Below are 21,934 nucleotides of genomic sequence, written 5' to 3'. Positions count from 1 at the left end.
ATTTTATCATCAAGTATGACATCAATACCTTTAATCCTTGATCTAACTACCCCTTCATCACGATGTACATTTACATAAAAGACTTTAACAAGATCAAGGTAAAATTTACCATCAACTCAAACAAATTTTCTCCAACCCCTGGGCACAAAAAAGTTATTGGAATGTGAAACCATCAATCCTAAAGAAATTTATGAACAAATACTTGTGGGTAATGATGGACCTCTCTTTCCAAAACTGCTTATGTTCATTTTGTTGATGTTCATCACTGATCTATCTTTCCAAAGAAGTAGAATGGGAGGGATCTTTGATAGCAACTTTCCTGATTCTTTTGGATCTTGATGAAGAGGCCATTTCAGAGATCAAGAATAGAAATAAGGTTGAGAGTGTGAAAGTGGTTGATATGAGGAAAATATGAGGCTTTATATTGAAATGTGAAAAGATAAAACCCTAATAAGGAAGTACTTTAACTTTATAGAGGTGTTTGAAGAAATGGAAGAGATTAAAGGCAAAGAGTACTGAAGCAAAGCAATTTAATAACATTGATTTCACATAAAAACGTAGAAATGACTATTACAATTGCAAAGATGAGAAAACGGTAACAATAATCGATTATTATTTTAGGATAATTGACTATGTGATGCAGAATTTTGAAAAACTTCAAAAATATGGGGAAGAATCGATTAATTGATAAAATAATTGATTATCAAAACAAGATCGGGTAAGCTAAGCATTGAAGAATGTTATTGTTAGTGTACATACTCCCAATTACAATCGAGTACATTCAGACAATAACTGCTTGTGTAATATTATAATTAAGACACATAAATCATATTATAACTCGGTTATAGGTTACTAGCAGTTATAGGTTACTATTATAAAATCCATTTATATCTCATTAAAATTATTTTATGTTTTTCTTAATGGTTTGAGTCTGGTGATGACTCTCTTGGTAAGGAGACACACTAAACTCTATTATATACTCTTAACTCTCATATTGTTAAGCATTTATCATCATTTTTGTGCTCCTACTAACTTAAGCATCGAAGAGTCTTTTGTAGGTGGACTTCCCCCTCTTGTCGGAGATCAATTGAAAGCCCATTTACTGAGGAATATACAATCCCTTTCAAGACACCCTGATGTGATTCCACTAGCCACATAGAGAAAGGTTCTTGACCTTCTTAGGAATCACCTTGAGTTGGACATTATAAAGGCACTTTTCATAGAGTTGGATCATTGTTCTAAGACAAGAACTCACCAAAAACTAGTACCAAATCCCAAACTCATTTGGACGAACCAATTATAGTCAAATTGAACCAAACAAAAGAGGTAGAATTAAGAAGTACCGAACAGAATTGCATAAGAACACATTTCAACCGAACAAAATGAAATTAAAAGGCAAAGAACAAAACATAGGTGCTGGAAAATTAGAAAAGCCGAACCAAACAACTCAAGAACACAAGACAACATGAACAACTGAAAGAGAAGAAAGGAAGGAGAAGAGAGTGCTCATGAAGATGGAAGAATGTTGGAAGATCTCGCCACTAGAAGTGTGGAATGCTCCTAGATGAGAGTGATGTCGCCACTTGAGGACTCCAAGGATCCATCAAGATAAGACTAGAGAAGAAGGCTCCAAAAGCTCTCCAAAGTTCACTCAAAATTTGAGTAGAGTTTTCTTAGATTAATTCCAATCTGAATTTTACAAAGGAAGCACCTCTATTTATAGCCTAAGGTGCTGAAAAATAGGTGGGAAATTTCAAATAAACTCATTTGAAATTCCCACCAAAAACAAGTCACATGGGAGGTGTGACCTTTTTCTACTATGACACCTCCCAAAAACTACACCTACACCACTCTCCTAAGTCACATGGGTAATGTGACTTTATTTTACATTTTCACACTCCTTTATTTAATAACCACACCTCCTAAAACTATACAAGAGTATTTCAAAGCTTGGCCTTGCCCCTCATGGGATGGACTTGGGCTCTTTGGGCTTGGGCTTTGGGCTTGGGCCTCATCTTTATTTTATGTCTTCTTTTAATTTTGAGAAGACTAGAAGGAAGAACTTCAAATGTGAGGGTGGATGTCCTCTTCCTCCATTAATAAAAGCCTCATTTATTTGATTCTCATCACACCCTCTAAGCTCATTTCCGGTAGGAACATTTGGCGCCCACCTGGGACCCTGGTAAAACTTTTCCCCAGTGTTAGAATGGATGGCTTTAAACTAGAGGGGGGTGAATGGTTTAAAGAGGGATTTCGAAAACTTTTAAGTCAAGAATGAAATTATCTTAAGAAACAATTAACAAGGAATCCAGTTTGCCAAATCAATAAGCAAAAAACAACAACACCAGAAAAAACAATCGGTTGTTTTGCAGAAACAATCGGTTGTTTATACCAGTTTACAAAAAACAAAACTGAATTCAAAGAGTTAAGGGAGAGAGAGAATGCACACAGATGTTTATACTGGTTCACTCTAAACCCAGAGCTACATTCCACTAAGCAATCAAACCTAGATCACTTACAACACAACCAAGAAAGTGACATTGATCCCCTCAAGACACACACTTCTCTTGGCCAACACACCAACACTAAGAATGCTGATCTTGATCCCCTCAAGAACACACAACACTTCTCAGCAAACACACAGAAGAAACTTGTTCAACAAATACAAGGATTACACTTGTTACAGAAGTAAATCTGAAATCAATACAAGCAGAAATCTTATCTCACACTCTTTGATCAATCTCAATCTCTAAGCAATCTCAACTCTTTGAAAATCAGAATCTTGTTGTTCTAAAAATATTGTTATTTCTCAAATCTGTTTTTCTGAATTTCTTCAAAGATGTTTGTTATCAAATCTTAACAAACTTATTCATTGCATTTAAAGATTGGTCAAAGCATTAAAGACTGGAGCGTAAACAGTTATAATCATTTAATGCTCAGTCGAAACAAAAAACCATTTTTCTGTTATGGTACCAAAACAAACAATCGGTTGTTTCCTTGAATCAATCGGTTGTTTTGGTTTTAACAGCTCAACCATTTGAAAAGCAGTTTTCAATCTTTTCTAAAACACCTAACTATAAAACAATCGGTTGTTTCGACAAAACAATCGGTTGTTTTTCACTTAGTTTGAAAAACACTTTTCTTTTAAAAGATTGAGAATGCCTATGCTCTGGATTCAATCAAGAGTGGATTACAAAACTCAAACTACCCCAGATCCTAACTAAGACAACTCAGCAACAGCAAGCACAACCAATCCTTCAACATCCTTCAAAGGGTTTGGATTCTTCAAAGCTTGAACACCACTTGGTTCAACAATCTCCCCCTATTTGATGAAGACAATTCCCTGATGCTTGTGTTGTACCTTATTGAATATGAAGCAGTTCCTACAAAGCATAGTTTTAAGCAAAGCATAGAACTTCTGATATTTGGTTAGCACAGAAACAAATATAGAAATTCAGAGCATTAAATCAGAGTAATCAACAAACAAATATAGGAGCAAACACCTATAAGGTTTCACTCATCCAAATTGTTTTGCAGAAAAAAAAAAAAAAACTAAAATCAAACACAGCATATATCTCCCCCTATTTGTCTTCACAAATAGACAAAGAGAAGAGATAACACAAGATAATTGTTTTGAATACATCAGAATTAAACAGCAAAAGCAGCAAAAAGAAAAAAACTGATACATCCACCAAAAAAACAATTGGTTGTTTCGATACATCAACCGGTTGTTTTTCTTCATTCATCATCATCAGCATATTGAAGATCAAAGATTTGATTCTGTACAGCCTCGATCTGTTCATCTAGAGTCATGAAATGTGCATCCATGTTGTCAAACCTGTTATCAATCCTCTAGAAATTGCTGACACAGAGATCATGGAGATTCGTTTGATTCTCCTCAAAGCTATCAAACCTATTCATCATGAGTCTCTCAAAAGGATACATGGTTTGCATCCTTTCTTCTTGATTCCCAGCACCAACACTAGGTCCAACATCTTGATGTGCTTCAGGTAGATCTTCATGTTGAAAATCCATATCAGCAGGTTCATCTTGTTCATGATCAGCAGCAGCACTAGATGAGGCACCAAAATCACCATCTTTGCTTATCCATTTGCCATCTACTTTGGTAAAACCCATTTTGCTGAGTGATCCATTGTTCAACTCTTGAGTTGACTTGACCAACTCAGATGTTTCATCCTCTAGGTTCACTTCAAAATAGAGTAGAAATTTAGAGACCAAAACAACATATGGATAGTGATAGTCACTTAACCTCATTGCCTTTTGCATGTGCTCTTTGATGATGTGGATCCAATTGATTTTGATGCAGAAGATGTACACCAGATCCTCCTCAATAAGAACATAATGATTGCTCCCCCTTGGTGTTAGAATCCAAGTCACAATGAGGGCTAGCAACCTTTCATCAAGCTTTAGGCCTCCAATCGAGCAAGTCCTAACTTGAGAAGGTTGGTTCTTCAAGCAACTCTTGTAGTATTGGATTTTGTTGAAATCCTCCACTACTCCAAGGTTTCCCTTGTTAATCCTGAGGCCTGAGTACTTTAGACCAACAACAACAGCCCAACCTCATGGGTTATCTCCATATCTACACCTTTTACATAAGAAACTAGGTTGTTTCCCTCAAACTTGAGATTTGTGTAGAACACCCTTATTAAATCTGGGTAGATGTTTCCCTTCATCTCTAGAAACTTTCTGAGAGATTGATCTTTGAGCAACCTCCTTACATTGTCCAGCTTTTGGCTTTTCAGCCAATCAAAGCACACAACCTTGGGGTTGTTTATCACTTTGGTGCTTATTTCAAACCTATATCTCTCAATTAGATCATTGTCTCCAGAAAACCATCCTTCTAGCCTTCCTCTAGACCTTACAGCTCTGGTTTTGACTTTCTTTGAGGTGGGAGGAGTTGAGTCCAAGATGGCAAAGAAGAAAACAGAGAAAAGCTCACTCACAGATTTTGCAATAGATGTTGCAGTTGGTTGTTCTTGTGGAATAGATCAGTCGCAACAAATTTTATAGCAGTAATAGAATTAAAAAGCATTCATTGTCATGAGTGGGTACCAGATTTTCAGAGAGAGAGGACTTGACCCTGCCCTGCACAGAAAACGTCAGAAAAAGTTGAAAATCAAATGGTCTTCAAATGTGATCTTTGACTAGTCCTTAAGGCTCTTGAATTTCCAAGATTTTGGAATATATTCCTTTATGACTGTTGTAACTTCTCTCTGAACATGATCAACTTTCAACATAGGTTCATTAACCAAGGATTCTCTCTTTAATTTGATCTGCAACGGATAGAAATTCAAAATAGAAATTAAATTGATTTCTTTACAATGTTGTCAGGCTCAAAACAATCGGTTGTTTCGAAGAAACAATCGGTTGTTTTTTTGTAGTAGTTAAAAATGATTTTGAATTTTAACCATGAGCAGAAAGAGTTCAAAGCAGATGAAGTTAAGCATTTTAAAGAATATATTTAAACATGAGAAAGGAAGGTCTTATCCTCTATATTGTTCTTTCAATGAGTCATGTGCTTTATGATCAAGAAGCCTCTTTTAACTGTTGAGGGCCTTTGGACAGATGCAGAGCATTGATTTAGCTTCAATGTTTATCTTTTTCTTCCAAAAACTTGATCAGATGACTCAGTCCTTCACACTTCTTTAGAAAACCTCACTTGAGCTACAAGATTCATCATCTTCTTCAGCTATCAAGCAGATGTTAGCTTTCTCATCTTCACTTGATGATGATACCTCATTTTCATCCCAAGCTATGTAGGCTCTCTTTGTCTTGCCTTTCTTTTCCTTGTACCTAGGCTTTTTCTCCTTGCTCTTGTTTGGACAATCTGCCTTTATATGACCTTGTTCACCACAACCAAAACAAGTATAGTTATTGGAATTAAAATCATTTGATTTCTTGTTTCCATACCTATCTTTGTTGTTGTCCTTGTTGCGGTTCCTCTTCAAGAATTTGCTGAACTTTCTTGACAGCAAGCTAAGGTTTTCCTCATCACTATCATCACTGGATTCTTGTTTTCCTTTGTACTTGGAAGCTTTTAAGGCTATGCTCCTTACATGCCTGTCTTCGCTTTCTTAAACATTGAGTCGATTCATCTTTAACTCATGTTCCCTAAGCTTACCAAACAAAGAAGCCATACTCAAGGATCTTAGATCTTTAGATTCGGAAATAGCAGTTACCTTAGGTTGCCATGCTCTATCAAGACATTTCAAGATCTTGATGTTTAGCTCTTCCTTTTCAAAGGTCTTGTCAAGGGTCATGAGATGATTGATGATGTGCGTGAATCTTTTCTGCACCTCAGCAATTGTTTCACCTTTGAGCATTCTGAACATCTCATACTCTTGGATTAGAGTATGCTTCCTAGCTCTCTTTACCTCATTTATACCTTCATGAGATACTTCCAAGGTATCCCACATTTCTTTTGATGATTTGCATTGAGAGACCCTGAAAAGCTCATCAGAATTTAAACTAGAGGTTATTATATTTTTGGCAATGCAATCGAATTTGGCCTTCTTGCTTTCTGAATCAGTCCATTGAGACCAAGGCTTTTCAAGGAAGGATCCATCTTTTTCAAACTTTGGGAGAAAAGGACCATTTTCAATTGCATCCCAAATTCCTTTGTCAAGTGATTCCATAAAGATTTTCATTCTTACTTTCCAAAATTGGTAGTTCAAACCACAAAACAGAGGTGGTCTGTTGATTGAAGCACCTTCCCCAAAAGGTAGTCTATCAGCCATTTAAAAACAGTTTTAGGATCAACTTGAATAACTTTCAAGAACCAAGCTCTTGATGCCAATTGTTAGAATGGATGGCTTTAAACTAGAGGGGGGTGAATGGTTTATAAAGGGATTTCGAAAACTTTTAAGTCAAGAATGAAATTATCTTAAGAAACAATTAACAAGGAATCTAGTTTGCGAAATCAATAAGCAAAAAACAACAGCACCTAAAAAAACAATCGGTTGTTTCCCAGAAACAATCGGTTGTTTATACCAGTTTACAAAAAACAAAACTGAATTTAAAGAGTTAAGGGAGAGAGAGAATGCACACAAATGTTTATACTGGTTCACTCCAAACCCTGACTGTTCAAAATGGATGAAGCTCATCTCTACCTAGTTTTAGTGTGTGTTTGATGTAGAAAATAACTAGTTTGCTTTGAAGGTTGTAATAGGTTTAGATGATCTTGTATTTAGGTTTGTGTATGTGTAAGGTTGCCTTTTGCTACATGATCTATCCTAGATACCTAACCAAACCTAGAATAAGCACTTGAAGTGGTTAAAAGTTTTTCCAAAAGCTTTTTAGAGTTTTCTCCTAAAATTAGGATACTGCACACAAATAAATCTGTTTCTCTGTAAAAGAACAGGTTTATTCTTTGGTCTGCTGAAAGGTTTTTCGAAAGTTAGTTAGGGCACCAAAGGTACAACTCAGACAGTTATTTCAGTTAGCTAAGTTGGCAGTTTTCACAAAATAAATCTGTTAAGTTCAAAACTGAATCTGTTGTTTTCATAACAACTTTTCAACTATTTTTTGAAAAGAAGTTAGAAACTGTTTTCTATATAAAGAAAAGCCTCTCTCACATGAAAGAATGCTGAGCAATTACGTTTTTGACAGAGATTAAACACTTTCTATGTGAGAAGAAGGATTGAAAAGTTTTTTGCAAGGTTTTCCAAAGGGATTCTTCAAGTGTGCTTGTTTTAGGAAAACCTTGATCTTGGTGAAGGTGCTGGTGCAGTTCTGCAGCAAATTGAACTACTGGTTTTGAGTTCTTGCATCTTCTTTTCAGGTGTTATCTCTCCTTTATTATGGTTTGTAAAGGTGTAAGTGTTAGTCACTCCTTGATAGGGTTTCTTGGAGTGCAAGGTGTGCTGAAATAGGGTTTTTCAGCATTGGTTGTATTGTTCTTGTAGTGTTCAAGAATTGGTGTGGTTGTAAGTGATTGATACTAGTTTTTAGTGGATTCCACCTTGGAGTAAGGTGAAACTGGATGTAGCTTTGTATGAGTGAACCAGTATAAAAACTTGCGTGCCTTTTCTTCTCATCCCTGCACTCATTTCTGGTTGTGCTTAATTCTATCAAGAACTAAATCTGTTCTTTTGAAATTGAATCTGTTAATTCTGGGTTTAATAGAAATTGTTCTTCCTTATCTGTTAAAGGTCTCTAATCACAAACAAGGTAGTTGTATACGAAGTCTTAATTGGTTTGTGAACAAATAATCTACTCATTAAAACCTGAGAAAGATTCACTCTCTTTAAAACCTTGTGTTGAATGAACTTGGTTGATTTTTTGGCATAGCTGTTGTACCGACCAGGTAGTCGGAAGTGATGACGTGGCAGCAAGCGATAATATAGGCGTGTTGAGCGGAACACTTGGCTGACAGAAGGGAAGTACATTGGGAAGTTTGTGTAGTCACCAATCGTTAAGTTGGCGTTCTCCGATCTCTAGCATATCTAACCGGCGGTCACCAGGCTTGTGTCATAGTCGCCGTATGTGAGCTTAGGCGACCAAGTGGTCAGAGACCGCCGAAAGGGGGACATCGCCGAAGGATCAGGAAGGCTTGTTTAGGGCCTTCAAGGGGTACGAGTACGAAGGACGAAGTTATCAGATGATCATTCCCTAGCCAGAGGTCGAGGCAAGGGAACAGTTTACCAGAACATGCACGATGTGCAAGTAAAGCAGATCGTGATAGCAGCAGGCGAGACCACAGAGAAGGTGTACATGATGACACCCCGTACTCGCCGCTTAAGGGGTCGCGCTCCAAGGAAGCTGTAGTTACTCCTCGCATGGGTAACTTAGTCGAATAGCTTGAAGAGTAGAGGTGATGCTCAAATAGAAGGTGGCTCCAGATGGTGACACGTGTACAGCTTGATGTGAGCCACGTGTCCAGAGGTGTAACCGTCAAGAGAGAGAAAGTGCTTAGGTATATAAGGAACTCTAACGAACTTCTGAGGTACGCGCGTTTAGAACACTTTTTTACGCTTTTGAGAACACTTGAGTACGCTGAGAGAGCATTTGCACGGTTCCTTGAGTTTTAGCTTTTCTCTCTTAGTATTTGGTGATTCCGTCACTGACTTGAGCGTCGGAGCGCGATCTGTCGCAGCGGCGCCTCTCTGTCTTTTTCAAGTTCTTGCGGAGAATCGAGGTGTGAAGGACGAAAGCTAACGTGGTGCGAAGCTGATCGAGAGAAGATACCTTTGATGTGGCAAGACTCTTGCACTCGAGTCAACCGGCAGGATCATCAGGCGCCCACCGTGGGGCCATGTAAAACCTGTTCCCATCCACAGTGTGAGTTCTTGAAGTTTCTGAGATTCTGGTGTGGTTGTGTGTTGGTGCAACCATTTTCGGCGTATTCCACCGTTCTTTTGAGTTTCCATTCGGTGAATCGGCGTTTTTCACCGTTCCTTCAAAGTTTTGATCGGTAGTTTGACGTTCTTCACCGTTCGTTTGAGCTTTTGTTCGGTGGATTGAGGTTTTTCACCACTTGCTTGAGTTTTGTTCGGTGAATTGAAGTTTTTCCCCGTTCGTTTGAGTTCTTGTTCGGAGAGTTGAAGTTTTTCGCCGTTAGTGCGAGTTTCCATCGGTAAATCGAAGACTTTACCGTTCGTTCGTGTTTCTGACCGGTGAATCGGGAGTTTTGGTGGAGAAGCAGTAGGTTCGTGCTGAGATTGCAAATTTCTGTGAAGGTTTTGCATCCGAATCGATCGGCATGCTATTGTGGTTACGTTCTTGGGAGTTCTTTGGAGTTTGAGACGCTTTGACCGATTGATTGCTGGATCGATCGTTTCGCTGGGAAGGTTTTGTTCGCTGAAGTTTGGTTTGTTGATTTTTCATGAGAAAGATGAGAAGTACGCGTTCCAGTCCCGTTGTGCCAGCTGCTGCAGAAGGCGCCATGACTATGGCGCAGATGATGGAGATCATGCGCGCGTTGCAAGAGAATGTGGAGGCATCGCGCAAAGAGCAGGCGAAGATGCATGAGGACCTGGTCGCCTCTCAGGCCAGGAATGAGGAGCTCAACAAAGTCACTGAGGAATTGCGTCAAGCTCTTCAGGAGCAGAGGGGGCGCACGGTTGTTGAAGAAGTTGCGCCGTCATCGTCGCCGCGCGTATTCCCAATGCCGTTTGCTCAGGCGATCATGGACACGCCGATCCCTGCGAGCGTGGTACCTGTGAAAGCCTCTTTCACCGGCGTGGAAGATCCTGAAGCACATCTCACTACGTTCCACACGCAGATGATGCTGTCAGGAGGCTCAGATGTTGTATATTGTAAGATGTTTGTGAGCACGCTCCAGGGAACAGCGCTGAAATGGTTTGTTAGCCTGCCTACAGGTCACATAACCAATTTCCAGCAGTTTTCGAAGCTTTTCGTCGACCAGTACATTGTGAAAAAGGGTGTCTTAGGATCTGTTCGATGTGAGGCAGTACCAGGGAAAGTCCCTCAGGGACTACTTGAATCGTTTTGGAGCACAGATGGTCCGCTCGCCTGCCAAAGACGAGGAGATGCTGGTGTACGCCTTCAAAAAGGGCGTGCTGCCGGGACCTTTCTGTGAGGCGCTGATTACGGCCCATCCCGCTACGTTTGCTGGAGTTAGGCAACTTGCGGTGGCCCACATCGCCGACGAGAGTGAGGTCGCCGAGAAGAGAGGGAGCGTGGCCCCTGCTAGGCCACGAGCCCAGACTAGAATCCAGTCGTAGAGGGTGTTGGAGACGATGGCGGCCAAGAAGGATCAGAGGACTCGCCATCCTTATGATCCAAAGAAAAATAAGGGAAGGGGCCCAGGGCGCCCCAGGGAGTTCAATCGCCCACCAAAGTACAAGTTCGTAATGGGGTTGGCGGATCTGATCGCCATTCCCAACATAGCAGCCAGGCTTAAGGCGCCTGAGAAAGTGCGCAACAAGGTGTTAGGACCAAAGCCAAACGCCTGGTGCGAGTTCCACTAGAGTTTTGGTCACACTGTTGATTCGTGTTTGGCCCTGGGCTACCAGCTCGACGACTTGGTCAAGAGCGGTTTCCTGAATGATTACCTGCTGGACAAGAGGACCGGGGGTACGTCGAGCTCTCAGTCGGCGCATAGTGAGGGTCAGCAGCATGAGATGCCCACTCATGGCGAGATCCACACCATCGTTGGAGGCTTCTCAGGTGGTGGATGCACTGCATCACAGCGGAAGAAATATGCAAGGTCTGTGATGGCAGTGGATGTTTTTGAAGATCACTCGCCAGATGTGGACATTACGTTCACAAAGGAGGATCTCAGGGACGTTGTGCCTCACGACAACGATCCCATAGTTGTCTCGCTAGTCACGGCGGGAAGGAAGGTCCATCGGGTGCTGGTGGACCAAGGAAGCTCGACAGATGTGATGTTCTGGCCGACTTTCACCAAGTTGCAATTACCCCTTGACCAGCTAAGACCTTATGGAGGATGCTTATATGGGTTCGCTGGCGATCAGGTGGAGGTCAGGGGGTACATTGAGTTGAGAACAACGTTCACGAATGAGGTGGCCTCGAGGACGGAGAAGATCAAGTACCTCGTTGTGAATGTCCCCTCAGCGTATAACATTCTGTTGGGAAGACCAACCCTCAACAGAATAGGAGCTGTGCCCTCCACCAGGCACATGAAGGTTAAGTTACCATCAATGGAGGGGGTGGTGATCACCATCAGATCTGACCAGAAGGAGGCGAAGAAGTGCTATGAAAATAGCCTCAAGAATAAAAGGTCAGTAAGTTACATCACCATGACGCCGCCTCCCGGTGTGAAGCCCAGGCCAACAGAATGGCGAGTTGTTGATGCGGCGATGGAAGTGGCCGCCGGAGGCGATGTCACCATGATGGACGCCGAGGTAGAGGGAAAGAGCGCCGGACGGGAAGAAGACGAGAGAAACCGCCTAGAGGAAGCGAGGGAGTCGGGAATCGCCAGGGCGGTGATCGCCAGGGAAACCAAACCCAAACCCGTCGAGGAGTGGCTCGAGAGGGAGATCGGGGGCAGGATCTTCAAGTTGGGAAGATCTTTGGAGGGTGAGCTCCAAGACCAGATCGCCAAGGTGATAGAACGGCATCTGGATGCTTTTGCATGGTCTGCTTCAGACATGCCGGGAATTGACCCCGACTTCTTGTGTCACCATTTGGCAATGGACACACAGGTCAGACCAGTGCGACAGAGTAGAAGGAAGTTTAATGAGGAGAGGAGACAGGCGATTAGGGATGAAACGCAGAAGCTCATCGCCGCAGGCCATATCAGGGAGGTCCAGTACCCTGAATGGTTAGCTAATGTCGTACTGGTAAAGAAGAGCAACGGGAAGTGGCGCATGTGCGTCAACTTCAAAGACCTGAACAAGGCTTGTCCAAAGGATTCATACCTTTTGCCAAGCATAGATGCCCTGGTCGACAGTGCAGCAGGGTGCAAGTTGTTGAGTTTTCTGGACGCCTTCTCGAGGTATAATCAGATAAAGATGCATCCTATGGATGAAGAGAAAACTGCCTTCATGACTGAGAAATCGTGCTACTGTTACAAGGTGATGCCCTTCGGGCTGAAGAACGCGGGGGCCACGTACCAAAGGCTGATGGATAAGGTACTTGCACCGATGTTGGGAAGGAATGTGCAAGCATATGTAGATGATATGGTCGTGACCTCGTTAGAGAAAAGCAAGCACGTCTCAGATCTGGAGGAGCTGTTTACCACAATTGCCAAGATCAGATTAAAGCTAAACCCCGAGAAGTGCATTTTTGGCGTAGAGGCGGGGAAGTTCTTAGGCTTCCTCTTAACTGAAAGGGGAATAGAGGCAAATCCTGATAAGTGTGCTGCCATCTTGGTGATGAGGAGCTCGGCTACCGTGAAGGAGGTGCAACAGCTTACAGGTCAGATGGCCGCCCTGTCTCGTTTCGTATCAGCTAGTGGAGAGAAAGGCCATTCGTACTTCTAATGCTTAAGGCGAAACAACAAGTTTGTCTGGTCGAAGGAGTGCGAAGAAGCCTTCGTGAAGCTTAAAGAGTACTTGGCGAGCTCGCCGGTTTTGTGCAAACCCTTAGTAGGAACCCCTCTCAGGTTGTATTTTGCTGTGACTGAGAGGGCGGTGAGTGCGGTGCTCGCCCAAGATCAAGACCAGGCTCAGAAGCCTATTTATTTCGTCACCAAAGAGTTACAAGGCTCGGAGGTAAGGTATAAAGCCTTGGAGAAAGCTGCACTGACTGTAGTATTTTCGGCGAGGAGGTTGCGCCACTATTTTCACAGCTTTACAGTGCTGGTGATGACCGACCTGCCCATCCAGAAAGTCTTGAAGAAGCCTGATGTAGCTGGGAGAATGGTGAAGTGGGCGGTGGAGCTGTCGGAGTTCGACATCAAATATGAGCCTCGAGGACCGATCAAGGGGCAGATTTTCGTTGATTTTGTGGTCGAGCTCTCGTCAGAAGCAGCACGAGTTGAAGGGGACGATTTTCGTTGGGTACTTTCGGTGGACGGATCGTCTAACCAGCAAGGTAGCGGTGCTGGAGTCGTTCTGGAAGGGCCCAACGGCGTGCTGATAGAACAGTCCCTGAGGTTTGCCTTCAAAGCCAGCAACAATCAAGCAGAGTATGAAGCGTTGATCGCCGAAATCTTGTTGGCTAAGGAGATGGGGGCTAGGGTGCTGATGGCCAAGAGTAACTCGTTATTAGTCACGGGACAAGTAACAGGCGAGTTCCAAGCCAAGGATCCACAAATGGCGGCTTACTTGGAGTATGTGCAGGAGTTGAAGAGTTCCTTTGTCTCATTTGAAGTAGTGCATGTTCCCAGAGAGCAAAATGCCCGAGCTGACTTGCTAGCCAAGCTCGCCAGTTCGGGCAAGGGGGGTAGGTAGAGGACAGTGATCCAAGAAACTCTGAAGACGCCTAGAGCATTTGTGGCAGACCACCTGGTTCTTCAGATAAGCAAGTCGACGGAGAAAGCGACGAGGAGTCACAGGTCCTTGACCCAGGAGACCTTGAGATCGCCGAGAATAAGAGCATGTCGGGGGGAGAGGGTGAACATGACGCAGGTCTGCGCTACGCATAAGCCAGACACATGGATAACGCAATACCAGCACTGCCTGGCAGATGGCCTTCTCCCGCTGGATCCGACGGAGGCCAGGAAGATAAAGAAGAACTCCAGCAAGTTCACTATGATCGATGGCGAGCTGTACAGATTTGGGTTTACACACCCACTCCTAGAATGTGCACATGGAGAAAAATGCACTAGAATTATGGCCGAGCTCCATGAAGGTATATGTGGAAGCCACGTCGGGGGACGAGCTATGGCTGCAAGAACTCTCCGTGCAGGTTATTACTGGCCAACGATGAGGGAGGACTGCAAGAAGTATGCACAGTGTTGCAAGCAATGTCAGCAGCACGCCGATTGGCACAAGGCACCTCCAGAAGAGGTGAAGTCAATTTACAGCCCTTGGCCATTTCATACTTGGGGAATTGACATTCTGGGACCTTTCCCATTGGCGGTCAGGCATATGAAGTACTTGGTGGTGGCGATTGAATACTTCACCAAGTGGATCGAAGCGGAACCAGTAGCCCAGATCACCGCACACAAGATCGAGATCTTTGTATGGAAGAACATCGTGTGCCGGTTTGGTGTGCCTAAACGCCTGGTGTCGGACAATGGGATTCAGTTTGCAAGTCACCTACTGAAGAAGCTGTGCAAAGAGGTGGGAATACAACAGGTGTTTGCATCCGTCGAGCACCCACAGACAAATGGCCAAGTAGAGTCTGCCAATCGGGTGTTGCTGAGAGGTTTGAAGAGAAGGCTAGAGAAAGCTAAGGGATCGTGGGCTGAAGAGGTACCCCGCATAGTTTGGGCGTACCATACCACCGAGCAGTCAGCAACCCACGAGAGCCCGTTTAGCTTGGTCTATGGATGTGATGCAATGATTCCAGTTGAAATCCAGGAGAGCTCGCCGAGGTTCGAGAACTTTGTGGCGGAAGACTCAAACGAAGAAAGAAGGTTGAATCTGGATTTACTGGATGAGGTCAGGGAGGAGGCAAGGGTAAAGGCTGAGGTGGTGAAAAGGAGGATTGAGCGAAGGTATAACTCGAAGGTGATGCCAAGGCAGTTTAGAGAGGGCGACCTGGTGATAAGGAAGGCCCATCAGTACGAGATGGAGAACAAGTTATCGCCTAAGTGGGCAGAATCGTTACGAATAACCGAGGTGCTCGGGAACGACACCTACCGCTTAGAGACGTTAGAAGGAGGGGCGATTCCTCGCACCTGGAACGCCACACACCTCAAGTTATATTACAGTTAAAGCTTTGTATGTAAAAACGAACATGAAGAGATTTACAAGCTTTCTGTTAAAACAGTTTGAAGGGGGCACTCTTTTTTTCCTAAGGAGGGTTTTTAATGAGGCCACCCAATAAAGAAGAGTTTTCAAAGTTTAAAGCTTCTAAGATTGCATGCTTGTTGTTTCGAAAGTTTTAGAAGAAAGACCTTATCACTCGTACGTGATTCAAGGCAAGTTCAAAGTTATGTTGCATGCTTTCTAAATAAAAGTTTTAAAGTCCCCATCATTTTTCAGCGATTGGCGGCATCAGTTTAAAGTTCCCATCGTCTTTCGGCGATTGGCGGCACCAGTTAAAAGTTTTAAAGTCCGCATCGCCTTTCGGCGATCGGCGGCAGTAGTTAAAGTTTTAAAGTCCTCATCGTCTTTCAGCGATCGGAGGCACCAGTGATGATTAAAGACCCCAACGCTCTCGTGCATCTTGAGGCAAGAAAAGTAAAAGACCTCCTCGCCCTCGAGCGAGTGCAGGCGAGAAAGAGTAAAAGACCTCCTCGCCTATGAGCGAGCGAAGGCGAGAAAGAGAAAAAGTCCTTAGTGCATCCAGGGGGGAGGAGATGTACACCCTGGGCAAGTTGAGGCACCAGATAAAGTCCTCCTCGACTTTGAGCGAGTGCAGGAAAGATAAAGTCCTTCTCACCTCAGAGTGAGTTCAGGAAAGATAAAGTCCTCCTCGACTTTGAGCGAGTGCAGGCAAGATAAAGTCCTTCTCACCTCAGAGTGAGTTCAGGCAAGAAAAAGTCCTTCTCGCCTTTGAGCGAGTTTAGGCAAGATGAAGTTCTCCTCGACCTTGAGCAAGCGCAGGCGAGAATAGAAGAAGTCCTCCTCGCCTTGAGCGAGTGCAGGCGAGAACAGATTGAAAGACCTCTCTGCACAAAAAGATAGAGGCAAGGTTAAAAGTCCTCAGTGCATCCAGGGGGGAGGAGATGTACGCCCTGGGCAAGTTGAGGCACCAGAAAAAGTCCTTCTCACCTCAGAGTGAGTTCAGGAAAGATGAACTGAAAAGTCAGGGGTGTTTGTGACCTTAAATGGTGGGGAGGGAAGGAAAACGCCTTTCCCCCTTTAAGTGAAACATCAATATTGACTTAGTAAGACCAGAGAAAGCTTCCACGCTTGTAGGCGGTGTGAAGGCAGATAAAATCCTTCTCGTCCTGAACGAGTTCAGGTATGGCATGAAGGGTGAAAGAAGTTTAAAAGATAGCTAAGGTAGGTTCAAAGAGAACACCTCGCTATCCAGCTCATTGTTCTGAAGCCCAGGGAGGTAGAAAAGGATCTGAAAGGCGCCTCTACCCCCCAGATGAGGGAACAATAGTCAAGTTATGAAGGCAAAGAAAGTTCAAATCGCCAGAACCCTACGGCGATCAGAAGAGTTCCAGGCGATGACAGGGATAAGAGTCACTTTGCTGGGCAGATCAGGTAAACTGTATTGTGATACTAGTTTAAGTTAAAACCTGCTGCCTAGTAAGTAACTTATTGCCTTAAGTTTGCAAGTTATATTAAATGTCATCGCTTAAAAGTTAATAGTTGCTCAAGATTTGCTTTGAGTTAACAGTTTGATAAATTGTTATGAGATTAACAGTTTGCTCAGGATCAAAGCAATGAGTAAATGGTTGAGCCCGAGTATCGCTGAGTTGATTTATTTGAGTAAATTCTACCGGTTATGTTGGTTAATCACACAGCGAGTAAGAGGCGTTTAAGGCACGATATCAGAAAACAACATCTTAGCAGAAGAAGTTATATAAAGCAATATCAGTACAAGTTTATACACAAACAGCTATTACAATTGAAAGATGAAGCGACAAGTTTCGAAAGAGAGGTGGTGGGGAGAGGCAGTTATTCTTCAGATGGTAAGATCTTCCCATCCACCACCTCGTTGCAAATGGACACCATGGAGAGGTCGAGCTCAGCGTATTGGCATGAGACTTGCTCCAAAAGCGGCGTCGAACCCGGCGGTAAGGACTTGGGCAGTGCTTTGCTCGAGCTCTTGTGTTTGTTTCTTCTGCTCTTCGGTTTCCTCACGAGCCCAAGCAAGTTCTTCAGCATCCTTTTTGTTTTCGTCCCGAGCCTAAGCCAGCTCTGCAGCAATCTTCTTGGCTTCCTCTCGAGCTTCAGCAAGCTCGGCGATGGCATCGTCCCTAGCCTTCTCGACCTTCTCGAGGAGAACCTCCCGATCTGCCGACCTTTTCTCAAGGTTTTCCACCTTGGTCGCATCTGCCTTTATTGCAGCCTCCAAGTTGGCCACTTTGAGCCTGTAAGGTACAAGCTTGCTCTCCAACTCGATCTTCTCTTGGGCTTGGAGGTGCAGTTTTTGGCGCAGATCGGAGGCCTCCTTGCGCGTACCCCTTAGCTCAGCATCCATGGCGTCCTCCAGCCTTGAATGGTCCAACTCCATCATTAGCAGATTGCACAAGAGCTTTTCAGCTTTAGCCCTCGTAATCAGATTGACTCCTTAAGCGCTGAGTTCTCCTCTTGGAGCTTCTTGAGGGAGTCCTTCACGGCTTTCGATACAATTGGGGGGAGATCCTCCGCCATCATCTTCAGTTTGGCTGTGAAGGGCCCCAAGATCTCTTCGATGGAGGGTGGGAGGCTTGAGGTTGTTGCTGGTGGAGGTGCTGGAGGAGCTTGGTGCTGACTTTCACCACCACCCTCTTGAGTTTGAAGAGCAAGGGGGGCTTCTTGGCGTGGTGGTGAAGTCGGAGATTCTGTTATGAGTATAGGCGAGTTATGAGCGCCTTCATCTCCACCTGGGGCGGCGCCAGCAATGGACGTGGTAGAAGGAGGACCCTCCCCAGCAGATACGAATGGCGTGGAGGCGCTTGGAGGGTTCTCAATAAAGTTTGGGACGCTGCTTTCAGCCACGGGGGGTGTGGCGGCCAAGGGTGTCGCTTGAACTGGTTGTGATGGAGCTGGAGGTGAGGGCGGTGTTGGTGTTGGAAGTGCAGGTGGTGAAAAGGGAGTCGCCCTTGTTCTCTTGGTGACGAGGCCATCCTCAGTCGCCTCATCATCCTCTTCTTCCTCTTGTACCACTTGAGGAGCTTTCCTCTTTGGTTTCCTCAAAATCAGCTTTTTCCTTTGAGGGGCGGGTAGTACCCCGGAGGAGGTTGCACCTCGGGGAGGGGTATGGCCTTGAGCAGCAGCGATCTCCAACACCGAGTTGGGCACGGTTTGGGAGCCCGCCGCTAGCTTATGAGACCGGGCGATCGCCCTCAGCTCAACCAGTTTCCCTTTGCCCAACATATTATCTGCGCAAGATGAAGAACAAATGAGCAACCAAAACAGAAGCAAAAGATACAAGTATATTCATGCAGAAGTAACACAAGCAGCACATGGATAAGTAATGGAATGCCAAAACGGAGTGGTAAAGATTCAGAGTTAGTTTTGACGCGAAGGGGGAGACTTGGTGTTGAGGTAGGAGCTAACCTATATGAGCTTCGAGTTGGCCCTCGAGGAACTCGAAGGAGATGATTGAGGCAGTTGGGAAGGTGATGTTGGCGGTGGCCACACTCTTCCAGAAGAGGCAGAGATCTTTGTCTAACTCCCCCATATTGTCAGGACTCCTTGGCCTCCTGAAGCATTCCTTGGACTCTTTGTTCCCCTTGTGTACCCAGTACAAGGGGAAGTCCTCGAGCAGGGAAGGGTCTTGGTCGTTTTGGCACACCTTGACGAACTTCCCCTTCCAGTCTTTGTAAGATTGCTGGAAGATTGAGAGGATTGACCTCCCAGCAATTCCGTTCAAGCTAATCCAAAGGCGATCTCCGGGATTCTTGGCCTCGAACAGAAAAAGAAAAACATCCATTGAAGCCAGCAGCCCCAAGTGTGCGCAGATGATTTGGAACTCCCTTATAAATGCCCAGCTGTTGGGATGAAGCTGGGCGGGGGCGATATCGAGCTTGGTTAGCAGCTCTCTCTTGAAGTGGGTAAAAGGAAGCCTAAGCTTCACTTTCTTGAAGAATGTCGTGTAGATAAAGCAGAACAACTCGCCGTTGTTCCCTGATCCTGCCTGTTGACCAGAACGTTGGAACTTGCCTCGTCAAACTTGGATCGACGTGTGCACCGCTTCAACCTCCGTCCTTCTTCACGATCCACCTCAAGAACCTGCAAAAGAACAGAGCGGCGCCGCTGCGGCCGATCGCACTCCAACGCCCAAGTCAGTGACTGAACCACCAAATACTTCAAGAGTAACACTCAAGAACTCTGAAGGAACCGTGAACCAGTTCTCTCTCTCACAGTATGCTCAAGAACTCGCAAGTGTAAAGAAGACAATCTGAACGTGCGTACCTCGAAAGTTCGTTGGGAAACCCTTATATACCTGGTCACTTTCTCTCTCCTGGCAGTTACGCACCTGGACACGTGGCTCGCATCCAGTCGTACACGTGCCATCATCTGGAGCCTCCTTGACTTGGGCGCTGCTTCTGACTCTCTTCTGGCTAAGTTACTTATGCATGGTGCCGCCCAGTGCATAGCTAACCTGGAGCGCGATCTCTACTGGGATTGGCGAGCTAGGGTGCCTTCGTACACCTTCCCTGTGGTCTCGCCGGCCGCCTTCATAATCTGCACCACCTTCATCTTCGGCGATGTGCTTGCTCCGTCGATCTCTAATCACTTGGTCGCCTGAGTTTACATCTGGCGACTTCATCTTTAACCCGGTGACCGCCGGTTCTGGTATGCTGGAGATCGGAGCACGCCAACTTCATAACTGGCGACTTCACGAGCCCCCCGACTTCCTTCCCTTCTGCCAACCTGGCGTCTCGTCAACACGCCTATACTGTAGCTTGATGCCACGTCATCACTTTCGACTACCAGGGCGAAACACAAGCCCCCCAGTCTTAAGCGAAGACTTGTCCAGCGAAAAGACTAAAAGAGTCACGTCAATACCGATCTACGTGGCACTGGCGCAGAATTTCAAGCGGTTGTACTTTCTGCTTCTCTGACGCTCCACCAAACACTCCTCCCATCGTTCGACACGTGGCTTCATCAACGGTTACCTTCAGTTAACGTTTGCGCTTCCCAAACCCATTTCGAAAAAACCCTTAAACCCATTTCGCTCCACTGTTCCATCACTTTCTTCGTATTCTCAGACACTCCAACTCTCTTCTGCAAAAAAGCTCTCAACGTTCTTCAACCCCCTGAATCACCAACTTCCTTCATCACTCTTCCGATCATATAAAGGTACTTCCTTTCCTTCTTCTGCTGGTTTTTCCTGCATTTTAACCGATTCGCATCATCCTTTAACTGTCTGGTGCATACGTTGTGGGTTGTTTTTTTCTATTTCTCCTTCTTCGTAACTTAGGGCTTCGTCTTCGTTACAACGAACCTTCGTTCGTTCGTTTTTTCACCCTTCGTTCCTGATCGAGTCAGCCTCTGCGAGTCCTGATTACCTTTTCTTTTCTTCTTCCTTTGCAGCTTCCGCAATGACTCGCTCAAAGATCACCCCAAATCCTCCTCCTTCGTCACGAAACCCCTCCTCACAAGCACACAACCCACCGCGAGCACGCGGTGCTTCTTCTTCTCATGCTGAGAGGCCTGTACCCTCCCGCCCCAACTTGGCTCAGGCCATTCCACCCGTCGCCGGAGGAGCCTCCGTGCCTTCTCCAGATTTCAAAAAACTGTACCCATGGAAACGTCTTCTGTAAACTCTGCTGGGGCAGTTCTGCGATTGAAGAAGGGGGACGAGCCTCACCTATCGTTCCACAAGGAGCACGACGAGAAGATGATGGTGCTGCCTTGCTCTCCCGACATGCCGGTGTGCGCTGACGACAAGGGGAACAACGGCGGGTTGTTCTGCTTCGTCTACACCACCCTGTTCAAGAAGGTGAAACTTAGGTTTCCCTTCACTCGCTTTGAAAGGGAGCTTCTCACCGAGCTCGACATCGCCGCCGCCCAGCTCCATCCCAACAGCTGGGCGTTCGTACGGGCTGTCCAAATAATGGGCGACCACTTGGGGCTGCCAGCGTCAGTGGACGTTTTCTTATTTCTTTTTGAAGCCAAGCACCCAGGAGATCGCCTGTGGGTAAGCTTGAACGGGATTGCTGGGAGGTCGATCCTCTCTATCTTCCAGCAATCCTACAAAGACTGGAAGGGCAAGTTTGTCCCGGTGCGCCCCAATGACAAGGACGCTTCTCTGCTCGACGGTTTCCCCTTGTATTGGGTAAACAAGAGGAACAAAGAGTCCAAAAGCAGCTTCAGGAGGCCAAGGAGTCCTGATAGCATGGGTGCCTTGGACAGGGACCTCTGCTTCTTCTGGAAGAGTGTGGCAGATGCCAACATTACCTTCCTCACCACCACGCTCATCTGCTTCGAGTTCTTCAAAGATCAACTTGAAATTCGCATAGGTTAGAACTCACCTCAACGTCTAAGTTTTATTTTCTTGACATTACCTCTGTTAACTGTTTCTGGGCGTCTTGTGCGTTGTGCGCAAGACTTTGGTTTTATTTTCTGCACCATTTATCTGCTTTGCTGCATACTGCCTTATGCATTTATTTTCTCTCTGAGCTAACCCATGCATTTTTGCTTTATGCAGATCATATGTGGGGCCAGGGCAAGCTCGCTGAACTGAGGGCGCTCGCCCGAACCCACGGGTTGGCATCGGGTTCCCAAACCGTGCCAAACTCTGTGGTGGAGATCGCCGCCGC

Source organism: Phaseolus vulgaris, chromosome 5 (assembly GCF_051622355.1).
Source record: "Phaseolus vulgaris cultivar YP4 chromosome 5, ASM5162235v1, whole genome shotgun sequence".
Taxonomy (NCBI): Eukaryota; Viridiplantae; Streptophyta; class Magnoliopsida; order Fabales; family Fabaceae; genus Phaseolus; species Phaseolus vulgaris.
Note: the sequence above shows the minus strand (reverse complement) of the source record.